Source organism: Danio rerio, chromosome 5, assembly GCF_049306965.1.
Source record: "Danio rerio strain Tuebingen ecotype United States chromosome 5, GRCz12tu, whole genome shotgun sequence".
Lineage (NCBI taxonomy): Eukaryota > Metazoa > Chordata > Actinopteri > Cypriniformes > Danionidae > Danio > Danio rerio.
Genome location: NC_133180.1, coordinates 41624841 through 41651083, shown reverse-complemented (window position 1 = coordinate 41651083; position 26243 = coordinate 41624841). Strand labels below are relative to the sequence as shown.

Genomic DNA, 26243 nt, shown 5'->3' with positions numbered 1-26243 from the left:
TTTAACTAGACATTTAAAAAGAACTTGTTTTAGAGAAGTAATCAAAATACTGTAATACAGTGTTTTTTTATCATACCGTCAGAAACGTATAACATGCCTAATTTCAATAAATGAACAACACATTTACCAGTTCAAAGTGGTACTACAGTGCTAACATGACATGAAAAACTGTTAATTTTCTTTCAGTAATTTATTAACAATTTCCTTTTTAATCAACTCACCAACCCACTATAGTTAGTTCAATATGATTTTGCTTCTTCCATTAATAGTTTTATAAAATTCATTATATTTATGTGTAAAACAATATTATTGCATTTTTAAAAAACGACTCGGTATGCTATGTTTTCCAGTATCTTTGAGAGAATAAAAAAAGCATGAGTTAGTGAAGAGCAGGATTCAGATGCGAGATATTCTGGAGGCGTTTGACCTGTGCCGTAATTTATCTTCAAAAGAAATATTTCCATGAGGCTTCTCAGGCTGTCAGTGTGTGAGAGGTCTCGCACACCAGTATTATGCTGGAGATTGCAGGCAGAACAATCACACCTAGCAGTCTCTATCCTCTGCTACGCCCATTATGAGTGTTTATATTGAATCTAATACTGATTCTCCCCGGAGGAAAAGGACCAAAAATATTAGGGTACAAGGCAAAAGTGCAGAAGCAGATTTTTCAATGAAGGATAATTGTCCAATGATACAGAAAATGTGACTTGATAACAGAATACAACCCCTCATCTTCCTGGAGGATCCATATAAATTATCCCAAATAATCATCCCATCAATATTTCTGTTAGGCAACAAGGAAAAATGTCACAAGAGAAGCATTTAGAGCTAAACAATGCCAGAAGACACGTAAAAAAAAATGTCAAGACACAAAAGAGGCATTATTTGAATAGAAATCATTGTTTACCAATAACAATCACCATGAAATGATCGGACCACAGACACACAACTATCATAATGAATAGCAGACCCGCTTGTTTAATGCATGGGGTTAATTTAATCAGTAAACTCAATCCGTTGCGGGTGAAACCAACCCATTTAGTGCAACACATTCCAGACTTCTAAACAGAGATGCCACAACTAATTAAGCCACTAACAGGGCAAACTGCTCTCCCTGTGACACAATTATGTGCTACCTAATAATGACGTGGGGAATCTGCAAGACGGCCCGGTTCAAGGTCCCGTGTGGGAAAGCAGACATGTCATGGGTGTCCTAGTATTTAACCTGTCCACCAATAAGCTGCTTTGCCTTGACTCCATCACACTGGCACTTTTACGAGAGCACATGAAAGAGATTAACGGCTACGTCGGACGGGCATCTCAAATGCAAATGATTCACCTGCGCATTCCCAGCGCGACGTGTTGCCATGCTGCAAATTATGGGACGTTATTTATTTGCTTTGCAGACGCCCACACAAAGGGCAACTTAACATCGCAAACAGCTTTACATATGGACCGTTTAGACCGAGCCATAAGACACCTCCTTTTAACCTACACCCCTTCAGCTGCACGTTGACTCTGAATCATTGCACTGTTGCACTCCAAAAGCCCTGCTTGGGGAATTGAGCAGTTCAGTTCCTTGATAGCGCACTAAAAAAGATTAAGCCCACATTTTATAAGGCTAGTTCCTGGGGAGTAGTATATTTCAGTGATCCGACTAAGAAAGTGTTGTGAAAGTGCTCTTGATATGAAGGGCTGAAGGGCTTGAAGAACAAGGCTGACCGGCTGGAATACTCTAGTCTATTTTGTTTTGTGAAGATTTTTAGTCACATTTACAGTCTGGATGAATTTGCAAATTTAAGCAGTGAAGATTTTTTTTAGAATAAAAACAACAACAACAACAACAGCAACAGCCTCACGGCAGTTCATACTTTTTAAATGTTTTTTTTTTTGTAACGCCCAATATTGGCAAATACATTTTAGAATGATCGGCTCAAGCTCCAATAAACTATAACTGTTTTAATTTGAAAGAGATTATATGATTCATACAATCTAGACTTCTTCAAACAATTAATTAGTTATGTTTTTCCCTCTTAGCTCAGGCTGAAAAAAAAAATGTATGATGGGAACAGACTTTGACGTCTTAGCTTCAGAACATGAATCTAGTTAGAATACATCAAACATATTTGACATGTTCTGCCAATTTTAAAATGCATTGTTTTCGCTAACAATGTGTTTAATGGTTGAGTTTAATTTTCTTAATCAATTATCTTGATCAGCAGTCATTAAATAATCATAGATGTATAGTTGGATAGCATACGAGGCCTTTTGTTTTTAAATCTGTTCAGATTTGAAAAGTTCTATAGTGTATTCCAGCTCTACAATGGCTAAAAAGCTGTTATTACTGTAATGCTGCATTTGTCAAGAGTGTAAAATCTGCTTGTAAATGGTCCAACTTCATAAATACAAACACTCAAACTCACAAAACAGTGTGCCACCTCATAGAGGCATTCGTTTTTGATTTGTTTGTGACTATCATGACTGCTCTCATACGACGAAATACAAAAACACACTTGGCCTTCGTGCTCTCCTGCTTGTAGAAATCTAGAGAGCATTGACCTTTGTCACATGCGATCTGCGAGTTTTCGGTCAGAGTTGCCGTCAAAACACTCTGTAAACATGCAAAAAAACAAAAACAAGCTTGACTGAAAACCACTGAATAGGCACCTCAGCGATTATGCATATTACCCAGAGACACTGATTCCGGTGCTCTTCAGTTTCTGTGATGGGTAGAGGCCACTGGGTTCTCTGATAAGCATGGGCTAAACAGAAAATCACTCACTCATATTTGTTGAGCGTATTTGTTTTTGACATCTGAATTTAAATAAGAGGAAAACAAACAAAAAATGGGCAGACTGAAAAATCAAGCTATGTATTGCACCTATTATACATTACTTCAGAGATTTCTCATTATTGAAATTGCATAAAAAATAGGGAATAAGCTACAAAAACTGTATATGAATCATGATAACCCTTTAACTACCCCACCAAGAAGAAAACATTTTTGGATTGCACTTCTTAACTTCTAATGTCGCTAGTTAACACACTCAATGCATTTTTTAACACATGCCATAATTTCAAAAATACAATCCTCTACCAAATGGTAGATATGTTGGTTTATGGTAAAAGTACCGGAATAAATACATATACTTTGAAAAATCTAAAAATATGAAGTGTAAGACCAATTTATTTTAAATCAATTCAAAATAAAATATATTTGAATACTAAATCACCTTTTTTTAAGTATGTCATAAAGCATTTTTTAGATTCTCATTTAACATATTTTATGTGTGTGTGTGTGTGTGTGTGTGTATATACACACACACACACACACACACACACACACACACACACACACACACACACACACACACATATACATATACACACATATATACATATACACACACACATATACATATACATACATAGTGTTCAACAAAAGACAGCAACTTATAAGGGTTTACAATTACATGAGGGAGAGTAAGTGGTGAGGTCCTTTTCATTCGCTTTTAAAAAGCGAATAACGATTATTAATATTTATAAGTATTATTAGTAATTTGTATAAATTTGTTCTGAAAACTAGCAAATTGTTTTCAAAATGATTGTGATATAATATTCCAGTTTGGCCCACATGTATACATTTTTAATTTTTAAATCTTGAAAATTCATTTGATAAGCCATTTCAGACACATAAATCGCAATCATAAACACAACAAAACAAACACACACACACACACAAATCTCTAATTTTGTGCTTGGACAAAATATACATTTTTAGCTTGCTCAGGCTATTGAATTTGCAGGGATTTTTTTTCTGTGTCTATTTTTTAGTTTTTCTTTTTCCATATCTTTGGTTGCTCATGCTGCAAAATGGAAGGCGCTTGTTTGTCAAAGGGGCTGAGAGCCTTGTCCATTTTGACATTCACATTCTAGCAGTAATGATCCTAAAAGCTGCAATTAAGCTGACTGTCACATCCCGGGGAGCACGCGGGCAGCAGCACAAGGCCTCGTCCTCGAGAGCTGCACCCATTGCGCCTGCCCAGGATCCTTCCCTGTACACATCATTTTTCAACCCCCCCATCTCTCTCTTTCTCCTTGTTTTCCCCGTTCCTTTATTACAGCCTTCATCTAGATTTTTACAGTGGCCAAGCACATCTGTGCAGTGTTTATAGTTGTAGGGAGATTATGTATTATTTGTATATGCAAAAAAAGCGAAGATAAAAGCTTATAATTCAATTAAATAGGTTTCAACGTAAAAAATAATACTGCACTTTATCCGTTTAGTTATCTGCCTGTGAATCAGATAGCTTTATGCTTTAAAGGAACACCAAATACAAATTCCCAACAGTAATCAGATATTTCTAAAAGAGTAGAACAACAGAAGTGTCGTCAAAGCAAGGGAGTGTCGTGACTTTTTATTTCTCTTTTTGCATTTGATGCCTAGGCCCACTCCTTTGGGAGATGAAACGAAAACTCTGTTATAAAATCATGAAAAGGATATGGACAACAGCAGGTGGGCAAATCTATCAAAACCCCTGGCAAACGCACATGCAAGCGTACACACATAAAGGGGCAAAATCATTTTAATTAGCTGAGTGAATGTGATTTGCTGAATGCGGGGAACTAGGCTCTGCACACATTAAAATTGGTCTAATTTTCTGCAAAAAAGTCCCATCTGAGTGGACCTGGCCACAGTCAATCAAGTTAAAAGCTATGGGTGCTTAATTTGATTTACCAATATAAAATGCAAATGAGGTGATTAAGTGGAGAGGGGAGGCAGAGTAGGAGCCTCTTTTAAACCATCAAGTTAAATGTGAACAGACATCGGACTGGCAGCAGCAAGAATGTTTTAGCATATTCGTTTGATTAGAGGTACAAAAATTTAATTAGTGTGGCTAATTGCTTGACAAATTGCAGCACACTACTGAAAAGACAGATTTTTTTTTTAAAACCGTGCAAAACCCCCTCCGTGTGGAAATTTTGTCCAAATGGCCCCTATGCCAATATGTGAAAAGCATAATTAAATAAATGGAAGATGGCACAACAGTACCTTACAATAGCAAATGAGATAATGCCTGTAATTAGGTGGGACACAAGTCTATGTCCATATGTCGTGTTTCTCTTCAGCTACTCTCCGTTCCTCTCGTAGGACAAATCTAATAAGCCTTCTTAACTAGGTGAGGCTCTCCTGGGATGCTGAAGAGCTGCTGGTCTGAGTCGTCATATAGAGGAGCAGTAATCGGAGTATGAAGCATATAATCAGGGCAAGCTCCTGTACTACAACAAACATGGTGGATTTTATGCTAGAGAAGTAGTGCATTTATAATAGTATTCTGTGATAAATTCTGTTTTTTTTTTTTTCAAATTACAAAATTTTTTGATGGCTATAGTGACTGTCCATGTTTGCACATAAAGCAAATTCTTATACATAAAAATATTTCTTAAATAATTTTTACCATTTTCTCCAGTTTAGGTAGCAGTATTTTCTCCATACCTTTTTGCTCCCAGGTACAATGTGTTCAGTCTCAGCCTTCAAAATGGTCTGTTTCATTCCAATTGGCTGGCTACAAAATAATTTCCAGCAATCAGGGTTTTCTGGTTCACCTGGAAACGAAGATGTGTTTACAAGATACTGGGCTGATAAACCACATGCTTTAGAAGGAGAATTAAAGATTGTACATTAGTGGGATCAAATATCAAAGTAAACAAAGGATCTTGGTCTGAATAACCTGCAACTATAGACTTAATGTTAAACAATATACTATCCAATACAACAGTTGTTAAACTCCAGTGTAAGGTCATTAACAGATTTAAAATAACATGCATAGTTGTTTGCCTGTCTTATATTCCTGAATGAAATCCAGACAGTATTATTGGATTGGTTATATTTATACTGCATTTCCATGAATTAGTAGCCTACTATAACAAAATAAACCAATATTCTTACATTATTGGTTTATTTCTTATAGTTGGCTACTAATTCATAGAAATGCATTTTGTTAGTGCAAAGACCTAAATTAAACATATTTGTATGACGAATCTTATCCACTGCTGTTTATTACCAAATTAAAAAAAAATTGTATGAAGTTTACAACCGTCGCATTAGTCGATGAGGTTATAGCAAACTTAAGTTAGCCTAAACATTATAAGTAACATTTTGTAACAACTGTAGCACACTGTGTATTTTATAAAACTTACCGATGACATATATCGATCATTGGTTTACTGAGAAAATCTTGGAAGTCCTGGGACAGGTTTCTGCGTCTATAGTAAACTTTGAGATTAGCCCGGATGAAGGTGCAAACTTAAGCCGTTTGCGTCGCACTGGAGACCAGTGATGTTAATGACTATCGCGGGAATAGCCGATGGAGAACATAGCAGCAACGCGCTTTTCCTCAGAGAATTAACAAGAATGAATCTCCTCATTGCTGACCGACACAATCAACAAACGCCACAAACGTCGCCACGGTAAACCCGTAGCTTTTATGTGGGGTGACGCCAAAGGACATTGGTCAAAAGGTAGGCCTTTTTGTATTTTAGCTATAACGGTTAGCCGTTAGCCTTGTAAATTAACGTTATTCCGTAATAATTTCTGAGCAGAAACGAGGCTGTGAGATTGTTCAGCTAAAACTCTTCAGAGATTTGTGTAGGCAAAAAACTAAAAAAAGTTTTAAAACTTGTGAAAGTTATGTGATCTTACTATGACCCTTTATAATTTGGCCCTAAACACCCTCAAAAATGGCTAATTTGTATCAATACCATTGCTTCAGATTTGCTTCAGAAAATAGCTATTTGGCAGGTCTTGTAACCTTAAAGTGACAGTGCACCCAAAAAGGGAAAATTCTATCAATATTTATTCTCTCTTTAACTTACTTGTTTCAAACAAGTCTTGTTTGCTTGACTTTCTTTTGTTAAAAAACAAAATATATTTTGAAGAGAGCTAGAAACTTGTAACCATTCTTCTTCAGCTTTAGTCCCGTATGATTGCTGGGTCGGCTCTTTAGAACAAGTCCTCTATTTAGACTTGTCCATATGATAACAACTTTTTTACACATTCCGGCCGGCCTGTCGTCTGGGCCTGTCACCCTCATACACTCATACACTACGGACAATTTAGCCTACCTAATTCACCTGCAGCATGTCTTTGGACTGTGGGGGAAACCGGAGCACCCGGAGGAAACCCACACGAACGCAGGGAGAACATGCAAACTTCACACGGAAACGCCAACTGACCCAGCCAAGGCTCGAACCAGCAACCTTCTTGCTGAGTGTATGTGTGTGAATGAGAGTGTTTGGATGTTTCCCAGAGATAGGTTGTGCCTATCACAAGGGCATCCGCTGCGTGAAAACGTGTTGGATAAGTTGGCGGTTTATTCTGCTGTGGTGACCCCGGATTAATAAAGGGACTAAGCGGGGAAAAAAATGAATGAATGAATATATATATATATATATATATATATATATATATATATATATATATATATATATATATATACACACACACACGTACACACACACACGCACACACACACACACACACACACACACACACACACACACACACACACACACACACACAACAGTTCTGTCTGGTTCTTGAATCTGACTGGCTGATAGCCAGCACTAGTCCACCCTCTTCACCCTTTGCATTACTCTGCCCACATACAGCAACAAGCAGAGGACACTCTATAGTTTGACAAATATTGGTGCTATTGGACAACATAATGTACTTTTGAGGCTCTTTTATTTGAGAATGCAGTTGTTTATATTGCAACTATGCAATTTATAAGGATATTGCCTATTTTAAAATATTTATCTTTTCACAGCATAAGATTCAGTGCATCGGCCACCATCAGCCTATCCGAACATCCGAACAGACCAAGAAAGTGATGATTGACGTTCCGCCACAAGATGGCGACAGAGACTGCTTAATAAGTTCTTAGGGGAGAAAAACAGCATTTTCTCAGCTCAAGTTTCAAACAACAGCTAAACAAATCATTATAAATCAGGTAAGTGACATTTTATATTAATCGCTCTCTTTTGACTTTTGTAGTGCATTTTTTATGTGTGTTTATACCACAGAAAATGGTAATGTTTGCTTTGCTCAGGCTTTTTCGGGGCTAATTATTGTAAATCCCAATTACAACAAAGAAATACTGGGAAATCACACCTCCCACCAGTGCCGATATATATATATATATATATATATATATATATATATATATATATATATATATATATATATATATATATATATATGAGCAATTCCATGCAAATGTCAACTTTACCATGGAAATGAAATTTCTACATTTTTGGTGTAAGCAAGTATTTTACAGTGGATAAAAACTTCTCAAAAAGGTCTCCGTCAATGTTTTTAAGTTATTATTTTTGATTAAGCAAAGTCACACAAGTGCCAATTTCACATCTGTCACATCCATAAAGGAGAGATGTCACATCCATAATGAAACTTTTACAGCATAAATGCAAAAATGTAAAATAAAATATAATTAATTATTTTTTTCTGTTGAGAGTGAACTCTCTTATCCTTCTGATTGGTATTTTTTCTGTTGTGTTGTTCAGTTTAATTCACACAATTTCTACAATGTTGTATATGCGTCACATCCATAACGCATGTTTATTTCCCTCATTTCAAATCTAAAAAAGTTTACGGATTGACATTTTTCTGATCCCATAACTCTGGTAAGTTGTTTAGGAAAATATAAACAGATGATTCAATATAATGTAAACATATACTTTCTCTGTGAATTTATGTTTTGAGTTTTTAATGCAAATGTCACATCCATAACGCTGGAATTGCTCATATATTAATGTGTATTTATTATATAATATTTTGTATATAGAACGTGTTTAGAATCGGGGTCGGAAACATTTTTCAGCAAAGAGCCGTTTCTGAATTTTTTTGCAAATGCATTTTTTTTGAAGAGGGAATGATACTACTGTAAATAATACAGGTTTAAACAAAACTTTGATATTGATGCACAGCTCAGAAATAAAGAAATATAAGTCTATAAATTAAAAAAGGACAATTAAAAAAAAAATCTTTACACCATCACCATTTATGAATGTTTTTTGAATTTAAGTGCACGAGGTTACCTTTTATTGGGTTCTTGATTCAAATTTATTTTTCCACAGTTCTGTACACTCTGATAAGTTGAAATGTCCTTTTATTATAAACTGAGTTCTTATTTATTTTGCTGTAAAAAAAAAAACACTGTAATTGTGATTTTAATAGGAAACTTTTGGATTTCCATTGATGGTTATAATTTTTTAACCGCAAAAAAGTATTAAAGGGAGACAGCTGGAGATCCACATATTTTTGGTCAAAGAGCCACATCTGGCTCGCGAGCCATAGATTCCCTACCACTGGTTTAGAACAACTTGAAGGTGAATAAAAAGTGAGTATTTTTGCTGGATGGGGGAACTATCTATTTAACTCTATTAAAATGAAAGTGTATTCCTTAATTATAAAAAAAATATTTTATTGTTTAACCTTAGCTTTCTGCATTTGCATGTTGTCTTAAATTTAAGTCTGCAATTGTTGCTCTTGGTTGCATGGTCTGCATGTTCAAATAGCAGCTAGTCTACATTTCAGATGAAATGTGGAATTTTAAGTTTTCCCACTTTTGCATTAGGCTCATTGTCAGACAGTGTTAGTCAAGTATTATTCATACCCTCACCTATAACCTTTGCTCATTATTGCTGTGAATAGCTAATTTTTTTCGGACCCGTTCATTTGCATTTTCAAGTAGTTGACTTAAACAACATAAGCTGCACTCAGCCAATAAGTGTTGTTTTTTCTGCTGGGTATCACAGCGTTGCTGTATTAAATCAAATGAGATTGCTCCTGAACTTTGCTTTAGAAATAAATGAAGCTATGATAATTAAATGATGCAGCTTTTTGATGTTTGCCGTAGATTGTAGTGTAGAAAAGTGTAGAAAGATTAGTACAATCTTTTTGACATCAAAAGTATGTGCGCCTTTACAATTAGGCTCAGTTTTTATTGAAGACAGCCCTCCATCTTCTTTGAGATAATTATGGTGTTCACAAGACAGTAGTAGAGATGATATCACCTAAATAGGTAGATATTGGATGTACCCTGTCAGAGATAATGAAATGTTGAAGAGTTTCTCATCACTCAAAGCTGAAGAGACAGAGAACCAGCGCTAAATAACAAGTTCCTAATAGAAAACGCCACAACTTAGGTTTCCTTTGAACAAGGTAATGAGCACTGTCATTTTAAAGACACATGCTCCATTTTGATTGACAATAACTGGTAAATCCCGATCAGACCCCCAATGACTTATGCAATATGTCATAAATGTCAACATCAAAATTACACCTTGTGCTTACGTCAGTCACTGTCAACATGACATTCAGCCAATCTTATTTTGGCTTGACTATTTTAAAGTTAAAACATCAAGTGTAACCAGGGAAACAGCTGTAACATTTGAGGCAGATTTTCATTCAAGCTAAATGTCAAAAAGTAAACTGGCTACCAAGATGCAGGGGCAACAACAGACATTCTCAGCGCTCGGTCAAAATGGACAAAAAATTGCAGCTGTGTTAATAGAGATAAAGATTTGCCTGCTGAGACATAAATGCCGTCCTCTATTGGTCTGACATTAAGGAGCACAATGACTCAAGTTGAGGTAAAATTGGATACCATGGCTGTTTCTTTCTACTCATAAAATGTGTAGAGCAGATTTTAAGATGCATTCAGTAATTGCCACCTCAGAACTACTTTTAGCCCCTATAAAATATGTCAAAAGCAAGGGCTGTGAAATATAATCTTGTTTATGGTGCATTGCGATGCAGAACTGTTCACATCAGCATCAATGCACAAAACAAAAGAATTCATTTTTTAAAAATGAAATGAATAGGCCTGTAATACGCATTATTTTATGTAAATAGCTTACATTTATTATCAGAAGCATCTTTGTCTGACGTATCCCTTTTTTTAGAGTATAAAGGAATATTTGAAAATGTCAGTCACTGTATCAACATCTAACAACTGTAACTGTTGTACCCAAAAATGTATAGTTGCCTAGCAATAAGTTTTCATAGGATTTTGTGTTCCGTTGTAGACATATATACAAATAGAAGTACATACTCTTTTCATACACAAGCGAGTTCAAATGTTATACTTTACATACATATGTAAATTCACTTTTCATTTTTAAAATTATATTGAGTTTGTTATAATTGGTCCTGGTGGCACAGTGGCCTCACAGCAAGAAGGTCACTGGTTCGAGCCCCGGTAGGGTCAGTGACATTTCTGTGTGGAGTTTGCATGCTCTCCCTGTGTTCCCGTGGGTTTCCTCCGGGCGCTCTGGTTTCCCCCATAAGTTTAAAAACATGCAATATACTGCAAGTGAATGGGGTAAGCTAAATTGTCCATAGTGTATGTGTGTATGTCCTGGTCCTCCAGGTTGGGGCTTGAGTGTTTGGCTAACGACCCACTTCGTAAAAATGAGATGTTACAAACACCAACATGATGCAGCTAAATATCAACTTCGATATACATGGACTTGAGAGTATCTAAGAGTAAGTACAGTATTGGTTCTATATTGCATGTCGATTTATCTATTAGTTTACCCAGAAATAAAAATTTTCCATAATTTACTTACCCTGCACTTGTTCAAAACATATTCGATTTTGTGTTTTGTGTTATATCTCCTGGGGAAAATAAACCCTATATTCAAGTCAAATTTTGCTTTAGTCTGAAGGAACACAGCAGACAGGCTAATCGTAAATGCAATTTGCTTCTCTTTCAGCAGGAGACGCTTAATAAGAAATTTTGGAATTGATTCCAATTCCTATTTCAGGAACCGATGGACTTGATTCTGAAAATCAATTCCTTACTGTTGTTGTGATTCTTTCTTTATTTAAAAAATAAAATAAAACTCTGCTAGTAGTAAATAAGCTAGCAGGAAACACAGCCAAGCTCATAACTTTTATTGCATGTATGCCACACTAACATATAAAATGCATGTGCACAACTGTCAAAAAATCAGCTGTTAGAAACTTCACGTTATAAGTAAAGATTTGGTTATTTGAACCAATTAATTGTAGCAAACCAACCAAATCTGGTGGAAATTTTTTTTTAAATGTAATCACTTACATTTTAATTAATATAAATAAATTTAACTAAATAATTATTTATTTTATACTGAAAAGGGAAGATGATTCCCATTATAGAATTATTTCTAAACTTTTGAATTGAACTTAGCTTATTTAATTCAAAAGCACCCGGAGGAAATGTACGCGAACACGCAACATGAACATGCAAACTCCACACAGATATGCCAACTGACCAAGCCGGGGCTCGAACAGGCAACCTTTTTGTTGTGAAGCGATGGTGCTACCCATGGCGCCACCATGATGAGCCTTTGTTATGATTATAATTACTAAAATTTTAACTAATTCTAGCTAAAAAAAAATTATTATAATATAAAAGTAGCTTTTTAGGATAGTTTTTAGGCTCAAGTTAACGGTTTTCCATCAGCCAACATCAGGCTTCTTCCAGGCTAGTTGGTTTATTGTGTTGCACATCAGAGATCATTGGCCCAATTCAGCATGTAGAATCAGTGTCAGTCATCGGCTGTTGAGAATCCTCTGACTAGTTATTCAGCAATGAATGGGAGAGTGAATGTTAAGAAGTGACATAGCAAATAAACAATTCAAGTCAAGAAGGAACCTAAACAGGCCAGCTGTAATTTCAAATATTTGGAGATGATGTGGATTTTTATATCATCAGACATATTTGCAGGAGCAAATCTCTCCGTAGTGAGTGATAATTTTTATGATCATTTTACAGAACGCTGCTTTGTTTATGCTTTGCACAGGAACATGAATGAGAAAGCATGCCATTTCCCCCTTATGGGTGCGAAATGTTAAATCCTCCCATGCAGGAGCACAATGTGCTTTCTTATTTCATTTGGCTTCACCCCTTTGTGCACGCATGTGTTCACACGCAGCTTTTTGGTGCAGATTGAACCAGACGTAAGTTGACGTGAGACAACAACACAGTTGGTTTTCGCATGGGCTACAGTAGTTTTGAGTCACCTTAATGTGTACCGGCCTTTAGGCCAAGTAAGTTGCCCTTGTATTGTTGAATACTTGTTGAAGCATTGACTTTTTTGCTTCTTGACTAGTAGACTGTAGTCCTTTAACTTCTTCAAAGTTTCAGAGGCTGTGCACTGAGAAGCAGACAGCTGGTGGTCTACTTACTGTGGAGAGGGGACTCTTGTACACATGTTAGGGTCTTGTCTTGAGCTGCTCCACTGAAGGAGCTGTGTTTAGAATATTGATAGGCACTACACTGAGAGATTGCAGGCCTCTTGTCAACAACTGACTGACATGAGCTGTTAACATGCTATTTTCAGCCATTGGCTTTTCACTGTGACATTCTTATTAGAACAGCTCAGAAAATCCAGCATTTGTTCTCTTCTGTCTCCTTCTGAAATAATTCTTTCTCTGTATGTTGCTATATTGATGCAGCAAGCTCAACTTTCAGGAAAACCTCACTGGGATCTTGACCTGTCTATTGAGGACATTCAGTTTAGCACTTTTAATTACTGTCCATTGAAACAGTTAATAGGTTAAAGTAAGCTATTTCTACCAGTAACAAAGTCCACCAGATCTAATTTGTATACTATTCTCATTCACAAAATGGCCGACTACAGCGACTTCAGTTTTTTTTTTTTTTTTTGGACATTTGCTTTTATGAGACTTTCAACAGTTTCAGGCAGGGAGGGACACATTTGAATAGATGTCCGAGCATAAAAAACGTGTCTTTCATCACTGTCAGGGTATTGATAAAAATCAGAAGAAAAGAGTCTTTGGGTCTGAAACTCAAGTCTGGCCCCAAGGGTGCACATGACCTATAATCTATACGAAAAAAGACACTTTTCCACTTTCTTTGCTCCTGGTTAAACAAAATAAAACTTTATTTTCAGGCAAATTGCATTTATGCGTAACATGCATTTTGTTGTGTGTGAAATATGCATTTAGGCAAAACAATATATAATATATTTTTATTATTATCGTCTCTGTAAAATATCACACAAAAAGGGTCCTTAAAATGAAATTGGTGTTTGCGTTTAAAATTGTTCTAAAATTGTCTTAAAAGTGTGACCAAAAGAAATGTTTTACATAATCAGAGTAGCAGGATATAAATGCTATAAGTCTAATACATTTTGTTAGGTACATGACTATTCAAAGTTAAAGAGACATGAGACATGAAATCTTGTCTGTGTGAACATTTGATTTGCAATATTTTCTTAATTTGTAAGAAGTGTATTTTTATTTCTGAAAATAAATATCTAAAAATATGGGTCAAGTATTTGCATGTCCATAGATCTTAAAGTCTTAATTGATCCTTCAAGAATTTGTAATCATATTATCATTCTGCTGTTTAATCATTGAGGGGTATAACACCCAGAGAATCATGAAGTCTATTCATAATTTACAACTTTATCAACTGAAACAGCATTTTCATTGTATCTGTGTGATTTAATTATGCAGACACACTGTTTAGTTGGGTTTTCTGCATTATTTTGCTTGCTAAGTATAGAAACTTTATCTCTAGATCTGCTGTGAGAGTCACTGCAGGATTTATTTCATTTGAGAAAATAATTATTACACAAAGCATACTCGGGATTCATCATGAAAACCTGTCAAAATAAAAGTTTGGTTTAACAGTACACTGGTTTTAGACCCAGCTGGGCTAGTTGGCATTTCTTTTTGCAGCTTACATGTTCTCCCTGTGTTCGTGTAGGTTTCCTCCGGGTGCTCTGGTTTCCCCTACAGTCTACAGTCTAAAGACATGTGCTATAGGTGAATTGAATGAACTAAATTGGCCGTAGTTTATGTGTGCATGTGACAGTATGTTTCCCAGTGCTGAGTTGCAGCTGGAAGGACATCTGCTGTGTTAAACATATGCTGGATAAGTTGGCGGTTTATTCCACTGTGGCAACCCCTGTTAGATGTTGTATTTTTATACTACTAAGTGTTTCTAAAACAACTTGTTTTGTTCTAAATATTTACATTTTGAAATCATATGTTTATTTTTTTTAAAGCTATTATATTTAACTTCTTTCATCCTGCAGAGGCCTTATGTGTTTATGTAAAAATTAAGCAACATACCTACACTGTCCTGTACCTATTAAAATATGTAGAAAATAATTTATCAGATTAAATTTGGGCACTTTAACAAACATGAAAATTGGGGTTGGTCTAAATGAAAGGAAGTTAAATATGAAGATAAATACAATTGTATTTTTTTGCCATTTATTCTGAAGTAAAACAACTTAAATTAATATTAATAGTTGCTGAAAAGTCATCCAAAATTGATTACCACACAAGTTTGAATTAATTAATTAATTAATGAGTATAAATCATGACTAAATATTAAATTTGTGGGGTGGTTTGCTTTTAAAGGGAAATTGAAAGCAAAAATCAACCATGTTGGTCTGAATAATAGTGACAAAATACAAATATTTAAAAATACAATAAGTAGTGTTTTTCTGGTCTTTACTGTGGTAATTATGACATCTCATCACATTGGCTGTTGTTACACTGAATTGCAGTTCAGTCCTTCTTTTCTGTAATTTACTGTAAAAAATATGATAATCCTTTTTTATAAAAACAAATCAAAATTAAATATTACATATGCTATGATTAGAAAGGAAAAAAGAAAAAGTTTAATTGCATGACTAAACTACTTAAAGGTTAAAAACTGTATTAAATATTGGTTTGTAAAACTCAACATAGGCAGGTTTAGTTTAAAAAAAAATCCCACCAGCAGTTTCCAGAGAAAATTGATATGACATTGTTTTTATAAAGTGCACCTGCAGAGATAGAAATCATGCACATACTTGATGTGTTCCCCATGTTTATTGCATCTCTCCTTGAACAAAATGCTTTGTTCCAGTCACATTCAAAGGTGGCCACTCTGCCTACCTCTCATCACAAAATTAGACTACTTGTATTTTTAACATATAGGCATTCACTTAAGCAGCCACAACACTGTGCCCTTGGGTCTGAAATAATTCTTGTTATGGTAGCTGTCAATTACATTGTGTATTACCTGAAATTTGACTGCCTACTTTTTAATGGAAGATGGGAGCTTTTATTGAAGCAACAAGTTACTGTATGAATAGAGATTGAGTTCAGCGGAGTACAAAAAGTTAATCTAATATATTCTGACAACACTTGAAACATGCCTGTTGGAAATAGTGTAGAAGTACCACAATCGAGCCTGGCTTACAGATGGTTTTCTATGCAACTTGTAGATTGGTAGGAAAATATTAGGAACTTTCAGTGGTTGTAATGGGTGGATTTAATTAAGGTTATTCACAGCTTATTGCTATTTCTTCCCTTATGCATTTTTTCAGTCTTTTGAGAACATTTTAAAAAGCATTAAAAGTTTGATAGAATTTATAGTTATACTATTGTATAGTTGTCAAAGCGTTGACAACAAATTTCATAATTGATTCGTCGTGTCACGCGATACAGAGACGTAATGTCCCTGGTGCTGATGTTTACTTGTTATCAAGCTTGACAAGCATGATGTGAAAAATTCAAACTGAGCTGTGCATTGGCTGGTTCTGAGCCAGACAAAGACATGTCATATTATCACAGTTATGCAGTGTTTTTAGCCACCCAATGCTTATTTTATGTTTTAGACATGTAAATACAAGTACTCAAGTACACAAGGAAGCCTATAAAAGTCTAACAATCCATTCAAATATAGTTTGCCGATGTGTATTATTCATATCAGATGCACATAGTGAAAGTAACAATAAAGTTCAATCTATTCTTCTCCCAACTTGTCAGCCACTTGCTTGCATGCATTTTTCGAGTAACTGATGAATTTGTGTGCTGAATCCTGCATGTTCTGCTTTTATGAATGAGGCATGTACGTGGCCGCAAGTAAACAAGGCGATGCCCATCTCACGTTATAGATCACGATCAAGATCATTTATATGTCTCTTAAACAACAAAAAAAAAGACTCACTTATAAACTTTGTGTTAAAACGGAAAAGCATAATAAAAGGAATACATCTGTCATACAGCGCTATTGTGGCTGCGGTGTGTCACGTGACATACATGACGTGTTGCCATAAAAACATTACGTTCTAATTATTATTGATTATTTATTTTGTCTCGTTTCCAGTCCAAATATCTAAAAAATCTTAAATCAAGATTACTAGACAAGAAAAATGGCATGAAAAAATTAAGTGTTGCTTAACTTCTGTTTGAGAATATATCTCATTAAGATAATTTTTTTACCTCATTGGCAAACAATTTAGCTTGTTTTAAGCAAAAAATAATAATAATAATTTTGAGGTGTCTTTTTCAGATAACAAGACATAAGGCTATAAGTTTTTTTTAAAGTAAGTTTTTTTTTAGATATTTGGATTGAAAACAGGACAAAAGTTTTTTATTTACTTATTTTCATTGTTATTATTATTATTATTATTATTATTATTACAGCTCAGGGATGATTAAGGACAACATATCCAAAATCTTTTAAAACAGTGTGAAATATTTTGCTGACTTGCGCACATACATTATATTAACCAAAATAATTAGAAGAAGGTTCTCATGCAGAGAAATAAGCAATTTTTAACTAGTGACATTAACTGTGTCCTGTGTGGCCATGCTAATTACATCAGTTGGTTTACGGTTTGGTTTTATAGAAAACAGAGAGATACCAAGATGCTTTAAAATGTTGTGTATTTTATTAGACTGCACAAAGCAGCATTATAACAGTTTTACATTTGTTAAGTATGATAAAACAGCGCTGCTTCTTTCCCATGCGATTATCACCTGAAGAATTGGAAGTGGGCAAATGTGGTATAATAAAAGCTGTTTTGCTTTTGTACTGCATTGCGCTCGTCTCTCATTAACAATTGCTTCGGAGCTCTCATTTCGCTTTAGCAGCTGTTAGCTTTAAGGTCTTTCCACACTGAAGTCTGAAATGCATTTTTTTTGTATACATATCCAGGATATATCCATATCCTTGTCTGATTCTTATCAATTATTTCAATGTGAAAAAAAACACAAAACATTTTGAAGTCGATTTAAGCAGTGATACTTATCCTCTCTCTTCTCCAAAGTAGAAAAAGAAAGTGGAATATGCTACATGTTGAGTTTATCCAGTACTAGAGAGCAAGGAGAGTTCTGCTCATTATCAAAGAGCTGCGCTTATCCCCAAATGCAAAGTTTATTTCAGGAAATCAGTGGAATTTTGATACATTGCTTGTAAACTTTTAGGTACGTAAACAAATCTAGAACAGAGACTGACAGTACCTATAGACTTTATAATAGTCGGTGGCCACTTTGACAAGCAAAGAACCAAAGTGGACCATGAGGTGATTATAATGTCTTAGGGCAGTACGTAAAATGTATGGACAGACCCACGCACACAAAACAGCAGCAGGGGAAAGGTGTGCCAGTCACACAATCAAGCAAATACGGGTTCTCAACTGTCCGCCACATTCTGTCTTATATTATGCACTGTGTTTGTCATAAAGATGTCTGTTGCTCAAGTGACACCATCTTGTATTTTGCCTTTGGTTGGACAGTTGTTCTGAACTGCTAAAACCCATCTCTGCAAAACATTTATACACACTCATTCACACTCATAAACTTCGAACAATTTAGCTTACCCAATTTACCTATACTGCATGTCTTTGACTGTGGGGGAAACCGGAGCACGCGGAGGAAAGCCACGTGAACGCAGGGAAAAGATGCAAACTCCACACAGAAACGCCAACCTACCCAGCTGAGGCTCGAACTAGCAACCTTCTTGCTGTGAGGCAACAGCACTACCTACACTCAAAAAAATGATATGTTGGCGTTAATTAACTTTTTTTTGTCCACTCGTTCCACGTAACTGAGTTAAGTTACCTTTAAGAAAGAATATTAATTTTAGTGAACTTAAGTTAGTTACATAAAGGTAATGTAATGTTGTTTAGTTCAATCAATGTAACATTCATAATTTAGCTTTAATCAATGTAGTTATTTAAGTTCAATTATTCTAAAATTTATATTGTTATGTTTAACCAAATAAAAAAACCGTTTCTGTTTCATTGAGTTTATTCAATAGCATTTTTACAGTTTTACAAATTTTCCAGCAATAAAATGATTATCAAAATCCAAATATTGTCTTTATCTGTATCTTCACTTATTACAATAAGTTAAAATACTGTATGTACAATATACTATTAAATTAATATTAATACAAGTATGAAGTAAATTAAAAACAATAAATGATTTACAAAAATAAGCTTACATCATAAAAACACTTTTCAAATTACTTTTCATATATTACAAAAAACATTTAAAAATAATATTCTGTCATTAAATGAGTTACAAAAATATACTTAGAAAAATTAAGTCTTCTTTTGTAAACTATGCTGTAACTTCTTTACACTGAAAAAGCAGATAACACTTTAGTTGTTCAAAGAAAGATTACCACTTTAAAGCAATGTAACACAATCAGCATTACATCATAAATTAGACCAACCATCACAGAACATGCAATAGCTACACACATTCATCTCTCTGGGCACCATTTCTGCACATTTGCACCAGACACTTTCTTACAACCACTCCATATATCTAAAAAACAAACACACACGCAAAAAAACAAACCACTTTTGACAAACCACAAACCACATGTAGAAGCATTCTTAATTCTTAACATTTTTTTGTATAATTAGCACATCTTGGGTGTATTGCCTCTTCTTGTTGATTTGCTGAATGTCTCCTCAATTGTAAGTCACTTTAGACAAAAGAGTCTGATAAATGTTAATGTAACTACTGTAGATTCATAAGGTGGTGTTGCACATCAAGGTTTGTGCTTCATCATGCCCAGCATCCTAAAAATGTCAAGTAAAAAAATTAAAAGTTTACCAGCAGATCAAAGGTGAAAGTAGGAAATAGTTTAAGAGGAAAATGCAAAATGTAAAAAAAAAAAAAAAAAAGTAAATGGCTTACCGTGTACTCACTCACAAGGGCTTTTTCTGAATGCATTCACACCTTTTTTTCCACTGGTGATGTTCTAAACGACATGAAATGACAATTTGTAATTTACTAAATAATTATTAGTTAAAATTACTAGTAATTTTTACTGTACATCATTTTAATGCGTGTCTAGGCATCTAAAGGCATAGTACCTGGATTATCCACAGTCTCCTCAACCAGATATGGGTCAGAGGCTGAGCTGTAAACCTGAGGGAGAAAAAAGATGCGAGTGAGCAAAGATTTGTAATAATAAAATAAAATAATATAAATATATAGCATTTAGAATAATATATTTATAATAATAAAAATGAAAAAAAAAACTGCAAACTACTAAACTTAAAAGTTTAAATGTGTTAGATGACCAAACATATAAGCTTACATTAAATATGTCATCATGCTAGATGTCATCCTATATACAGTAAGTGTCACATATCCTTGTGCCAACACCACCTTTTAATTAATATTATGTAAGTTATCAAAACTGGCATTAAAACTTGATAAACTGCTTGACACTCATTTAAAATTAGACTATTTCTTACTACCAACGTTTGCAACTTTATTTTGGGGTTAATATATACCAAGTATAAAATTTCACAGGAATGCAAAAAAACTAGAAATTAATCTGCCTTTAATGTGAAAAAGACACAGGAAACATGACAATTTCATAACAATACTATACACAAACACAACATAGTATTACAAGGAAGTTCATTAATGATTCAAATGTTGTCACAGCCTCAGTATGAATACATACAAAGTAAAAAAATCTCACCTGCGTCCACATTAAGGAAAGCTTTCTGTGCACGTTCTCAATTTGTACTGTAATCTTCATCTTTTGATTCCCATATTATGGCGCCGATCTAAACGAGCTGAGAGTGATCGTTGTGGTTTGAATCTTCTGACTTCCTGTGTTGTTTTGAAACTGCGCATGTGCAGATATTACTCCACCTATTGACCAAAATGCAGTACTGCAGAAGCAACACAACTCCCTTTCATTCATGTTAATTAAGCAAGCTGTTTAAATGTAAAAACTTACTTTTTCTAATTTTTTCCAACATAACACTTTTATTTTTAGTACACAAACATAAGCAAATTGTTTAATTTAAACATAGTTATATTCTTTGAACCAACAAAAGCCAAAATTCATTTTTTTGAGTGTACTGCGCCACCGCATTGCCAATATTAGTGGTATATATTATTAATTAAGAGAATCAGTGCTCTGCGTCACATGCCTTCAAAGGCCACCACATGTCCATTGCATGTCAGCATAGTGTCTTCTGAGGACCAAGTCATTTATTAAATGAAGAAAAGATTCATACAGCTTTTCCTACCGCAGCAAATTTCTTCTTTAATTTTGATATTTGGCACCAGTTAACCAAGAAGTGACAATTTTGTTCTCTTTGACTTGTTGGATTGAAATGCTGCTTTATTCGCATGTCTTTTATGTGATATTCGAGTTTTGCACCTAAAGTTAATTTGCATTTTTGGATGGAAACATAGCTTATGAACATGATTTCTGCAGGAGTCCTGTAGGATGTATTGAAAATGACACACTCATTTAGTGTGTCATCAAAGTATGCCTTTGTTGGTTGTAAATACATGCCCTCTAGTGGCAAAAATTACACACCGTGCCTTTAACCCAGGTCCCTATTTAAACACAACCTAAAAGTTGTCATCAAACCCAATATCAACATTTCTGAATGCATGTAAGTGATTCATAAAGACTACTGTGATTAATTGTGAATGATGTTCGATAAATTAAAACGTTCAAGTAAAGTGTAAATGCAGTGTGAACTGGTATCTTTTTTTATTGATTTACTGTATGAGTGGTACGTTGGCTCAGTGGTTAGCACTGTAGCCTCACAGCAAAAAGGTCACTGGTTCGAGTCCTAGCATTTCTCTGTGGAGTTTGCAAGTTCTTCCAGTGTTTGATTTGGTGTGCTTGGTTTTCCTGACAGTCTAAAAACATGCCATGTAAGGGTGCTTTCACACTTGGTTTAATTGCCTGCCCAAGTTCAATTGTCCCCCCCTGCCACCTTCTCGGTCGGTTTGTGTTCACACTGTCTTTTTTCCTTCTGAACCCCAGTACGCTTGCTTCATTGAGTTGCTGTGTTGTGTACAGCTGTTGCTAGGTGACGGACACGAAAGCAAATTGCTAAATTTTATTACAAATGGAAAGACGTATACACGTCATGGTTGTTCTGCTTTTACTGAATCTTTTGATTTTGGACATACAGAAAGAAACTCATGTCCATCTGCCCCTAAAATATTATAAAATTTCAGAACATAATGCGATGTCTGCAGAAGCTGTTTTTGGAGGAGACAAGCAGACCTTATCACTGTTTGCCCTGGCTCAGTCCCGCTTGTCACAGGTACAGTACATGATACACAGACACACACACATGGATGAGCGTTATGAAAAGGATAGTTTGTTCATTTGGCGGTTGACTTTCGTTATATGATTTCATTCACACCAGAAGTGAATCGCCTCTTACAGGCCACCGATTCGTGGGTGCACACCTGAGTTCAGAAGACATGTTCACACTAGCTAAACGTACTGTACTCTGGTGTCAAACGAACCCAGGTGCGACCAAAAGTGCTAGTGTGAAAGCACCCCAAGTATATTGGATAAACAAGGCCGTAGTGAATGTGTGTGTGTGATTGTGTGTTTGATTGTTTGATTGTGTGATTGTGTGATTTTGTGTGTGTGTGTGTGTGTGTGTGTGTGTGTGTGTGTGTGTGTGTATGAGAGAGTTTATGGGTTGTGGCTGGAAGGGCATCCACTGCATAAAACGTATGCCAGTGTAGTTGGCGTTTCATTCCGCTGTAGCGACCCCTGTTAAATGAGAGACTAAGCTAAAGGAAAGCTAAAAGTGTTGTTCTTTTACTTTGGTTTTACTTAACTTCTATTTTGTTGCAAAATCAAAAAACAGTCTTGTTGAATGTCCTTCCAAATGATGCCACAAACTGATTTCACTGACGCAGCAAAGCCAGAGAAAGTGTCAAGACCGCAAGGTAACGAGTACAGCCACAGTGCTTAATGATATCCAGTCGTTCTTCAACTCAAAGTGACAGATAAAAGAAAGAGATACTCGCTGCCATGATGAGACACACAAGCCGGGGACATGGGATCGACTTCTAGGCAGATGAAACCCTGTCACACATCTGCATACAATAGCAGGGAAGAGAATGCTATCTCATCTCATCGACAGCATCATGTTTAATCAACAAACAATTAAAATTGAATGGGATTTATACCCCTCAGGCAGCAAGCGCTACCGTAAAGCACTTTGCACAAGTTGCAGGTCAACTACTTTATGACTTATTGCTTTATAATATATGTATATTTTATAAAGGACATTTTTAGCCATTTTTTATATGCATGTACGGAATCAGCTTATTGACATTCACTTCTACTGATTTTTATCCATAACAGCTTATTATGCTACATGATTTTGCAAACTTTTATTTTTTTTATTATAAGTTTTTTTTTAATGTAATGTTTAAACACAATTGCTTGGAGACACACTGTTTACTGCCATTTACTGTGGTTTATTATTCCCAGTCTTTTGCCCAAATGAATAAGCAGTTGTAAAATAATCACAGACTAGGCATGGGATGATAACTGTTTTCTGCTATACCATTTACTGTTCCTAAGGTATGCATAAGAATTTTTTATTTTAAATTTTTTATTATTGTTTTTATTACAACAGTATGTCCAGCAAAAAAATATTCAAAGATCGCATTCTAAATTGTAAAGAAATCTGTGTTTTTGAAACCGTAATGAATACAGTAGAAAGATTCATTTTAATTATTTAACCTAAAATGTTTACTGATACAAAATATTTCAATGTTTCTTAAAATAAAATATATTGTGTTCAAACGGGGAAAAAAGTTGTGGTTTTTACCCAGACATTTAAAAATACTACAGTATGAGAGGCCAGTATTTTGTTAGAACTTTCCGTAAATGGACAATCTTTAATATATTTTAATTGTGCACAATAACAGAGATCTAGATTTATTTGGTTTATTATACATTGTCCAATCATTACTAAGTAAAGGAAACTTAAAAAGAGGTCATTCTAAACATGTTTGTCTTTTGTGTAACACAAAAGTAGTTACTTTGAAAATCAACAAGCTACAAAACACCACTGAAGCCTGTTTATTTTGTTTTGTTTGGGTGAAAATACATTGGTATTTTTAAAGTAAAATCACAATAAAAAATTCTGAACATTTAGCTTATTATATACCACACACAGGTTTGTATTGACATGGCAGCAAATTTGTAATTGTCATTCTGTGATGGACCGTGCCTTTGAAGAACTATACTGTTTGTAAATCGGTATTGTACGCACCATCTGTGCAACAAAGCCTGGTGTAGCATTCGGCCTCATAGCCAATGCAGAGGTTTCTTAAATTAGCTATTACAAAATCATTTGTGACGTTGGTTTGCAAAGACGTTATTGCCTCCAATCCCAGCACAGCTGCGAGTAGCGACTGACCTTATCAGTTACAGAAATATATCTCTATTTATGAGTCATCCAGTAGTAGATTTCAGGTCATAAGGAAATCTAGGCCAGCGTTTTGTTTTTGTTTTTTTTCACTCAGGTTAATCACTGCAGTGAGGAACAGTACCCGCAGCCAACAGATCAAACAGATCAACGTGTGAAACATAATTAATGTTCACGTAAACCGCTTACAGAAATTAAAAAAGCCAAAATCTAGATTAATCACTGGCTCACTGTGGGGTTTGAATTCCTGATGCTTTATTGTCCTTTTTCTAATCGCTGTAATCACAAACATCAAATGAACAAAACTGTATTATTTGTCCATACTGTATAAAAGATATCACAAATGTTTGGAATTACATACATCAGATTATTTTACTTAAAAACAGCAATACATATTATCCTTGAGTAATATTAATAGTATATTTCCATTTCCTTTTATGTTGTTCTTTTATGTTGTTATGTTGTTTCCTTTTATGTTGTTCTTTTCTCCATTTATGTTCTACATCTCATATTCAGTTTAGGAAATAGAGACTGTCGTCATACTGATAATTAAAAGCAGGTTTACAAGAGTGTCTATACTGTATGAATAGTGTGAATAATTCTAATGAACAAATAGAACTGTCCAGCACAGTTTACCCTGTTTAAACCTCATCATAAAAAATGGAGAGGATCGGGGTATAAGATGTGTAACCAATTTGTAAAAGAAACCTCTGTGTGTCTTCTCAAGCAATTAATGGCAGCACGGAGAGGTGAAATTAAATTTCAACACCAGTCCCCTGTGCTACCCAAAACCTATACCGCTGTGCCCCAGAACAGTGACTTAAATGTATCTATCTATATATTAGGGCTGCACGATATTGGAAGTGTCGGACATTACAATATTTCATTTTTCTGTGATAAATATTGCGATATAATAACAGTTTCAGAAGATGCTTTGAAAAGCACTGTTTGACGAATTTCTGGAGAATCTAACAGTATATGGGTACAGAAATTAAATAATCACAATGCAAAAAATACTTTCTTTCTTTGTTTTGTCTTGTTTCTAATCCAAATATAAAAAAAAAAAACTTATACCAAGTAAAAAAAAATATTAGATTTCACAGTCAGAAGAAATTAAGAGCTTTTCTTGTTTTATATATTGCATATCATATTGTGCAGCCCTAATATATAAATATATACGTGTGTGTGTGTGTGTGTGTGTGTGTGTGGCATTAAACGGACCTGCTAATTTTTTTATACGCTCTTTATTCAAAAGTCTTGTGATGTCTTGCATTGAAGTATCAGTCTCAGAGGAGCTAGCCTTTTGTTAAATTTCTGTTCTTATGACCGCATTTCTCTCTGTTCACCTCCGACATATCGAGTTTAAAGCAATGTACAGTATAGGGTTGGGTGGAGCACAAAGGTACTTTTTTTCTCTTGTGGGAAAGAAAAGCTTGAGTGATGAATTCATAGTGTAATGATCCTCATAGCGCTTTAATACCACAAGCATATTAGCTTACAAGGCTTAGACTTGTACTGTAATGAGACATTTCTATTTATTTCACAATTTAGGTTCGTCTTCCTCAGGTAAGCATGTGCACTGAAATTTTATTTTTATTGACTTAAATTTTGTGGTACTTTGCCATTAATAATGGACATTCATTCATTCATACTTTTTCTATTTGGCTTAG

General features: G+C 34.9%; 1 protein-coding gene and 1 long non-coding RNA gene across 2 annotated transcripts in view; one reads left to right on the top strand and one right to left on the bottom strand.

The window, feature by feature from the left end:
- Positions 1-6281, bottom strand: part of LOC141385574 (uncharacterized) — a 100996-nt gene extending 94715 nt beyond the window's left edge. The window contains exons 1-2 of the long non-coding RNA XR_012406208.1: positions 6202-6281; positions 5498-5607 (exon numbers count right to left, since the gene is read on the bottom strand). This is a non-coding gene — a long non-coding RNA (uncharacterized lncRNA). The remainder of the gene's footprint in view (positions 1-5497; positions 5608-6201) is intronic.
- The window catches only part of LOC141385704 (uncharacterized), a 430770-nt gene that overhangs the window by 40197 nt on the left and 364330 nt on the right, over positions 1-26243 (top strand). The window lies entirely within an intron of this gene.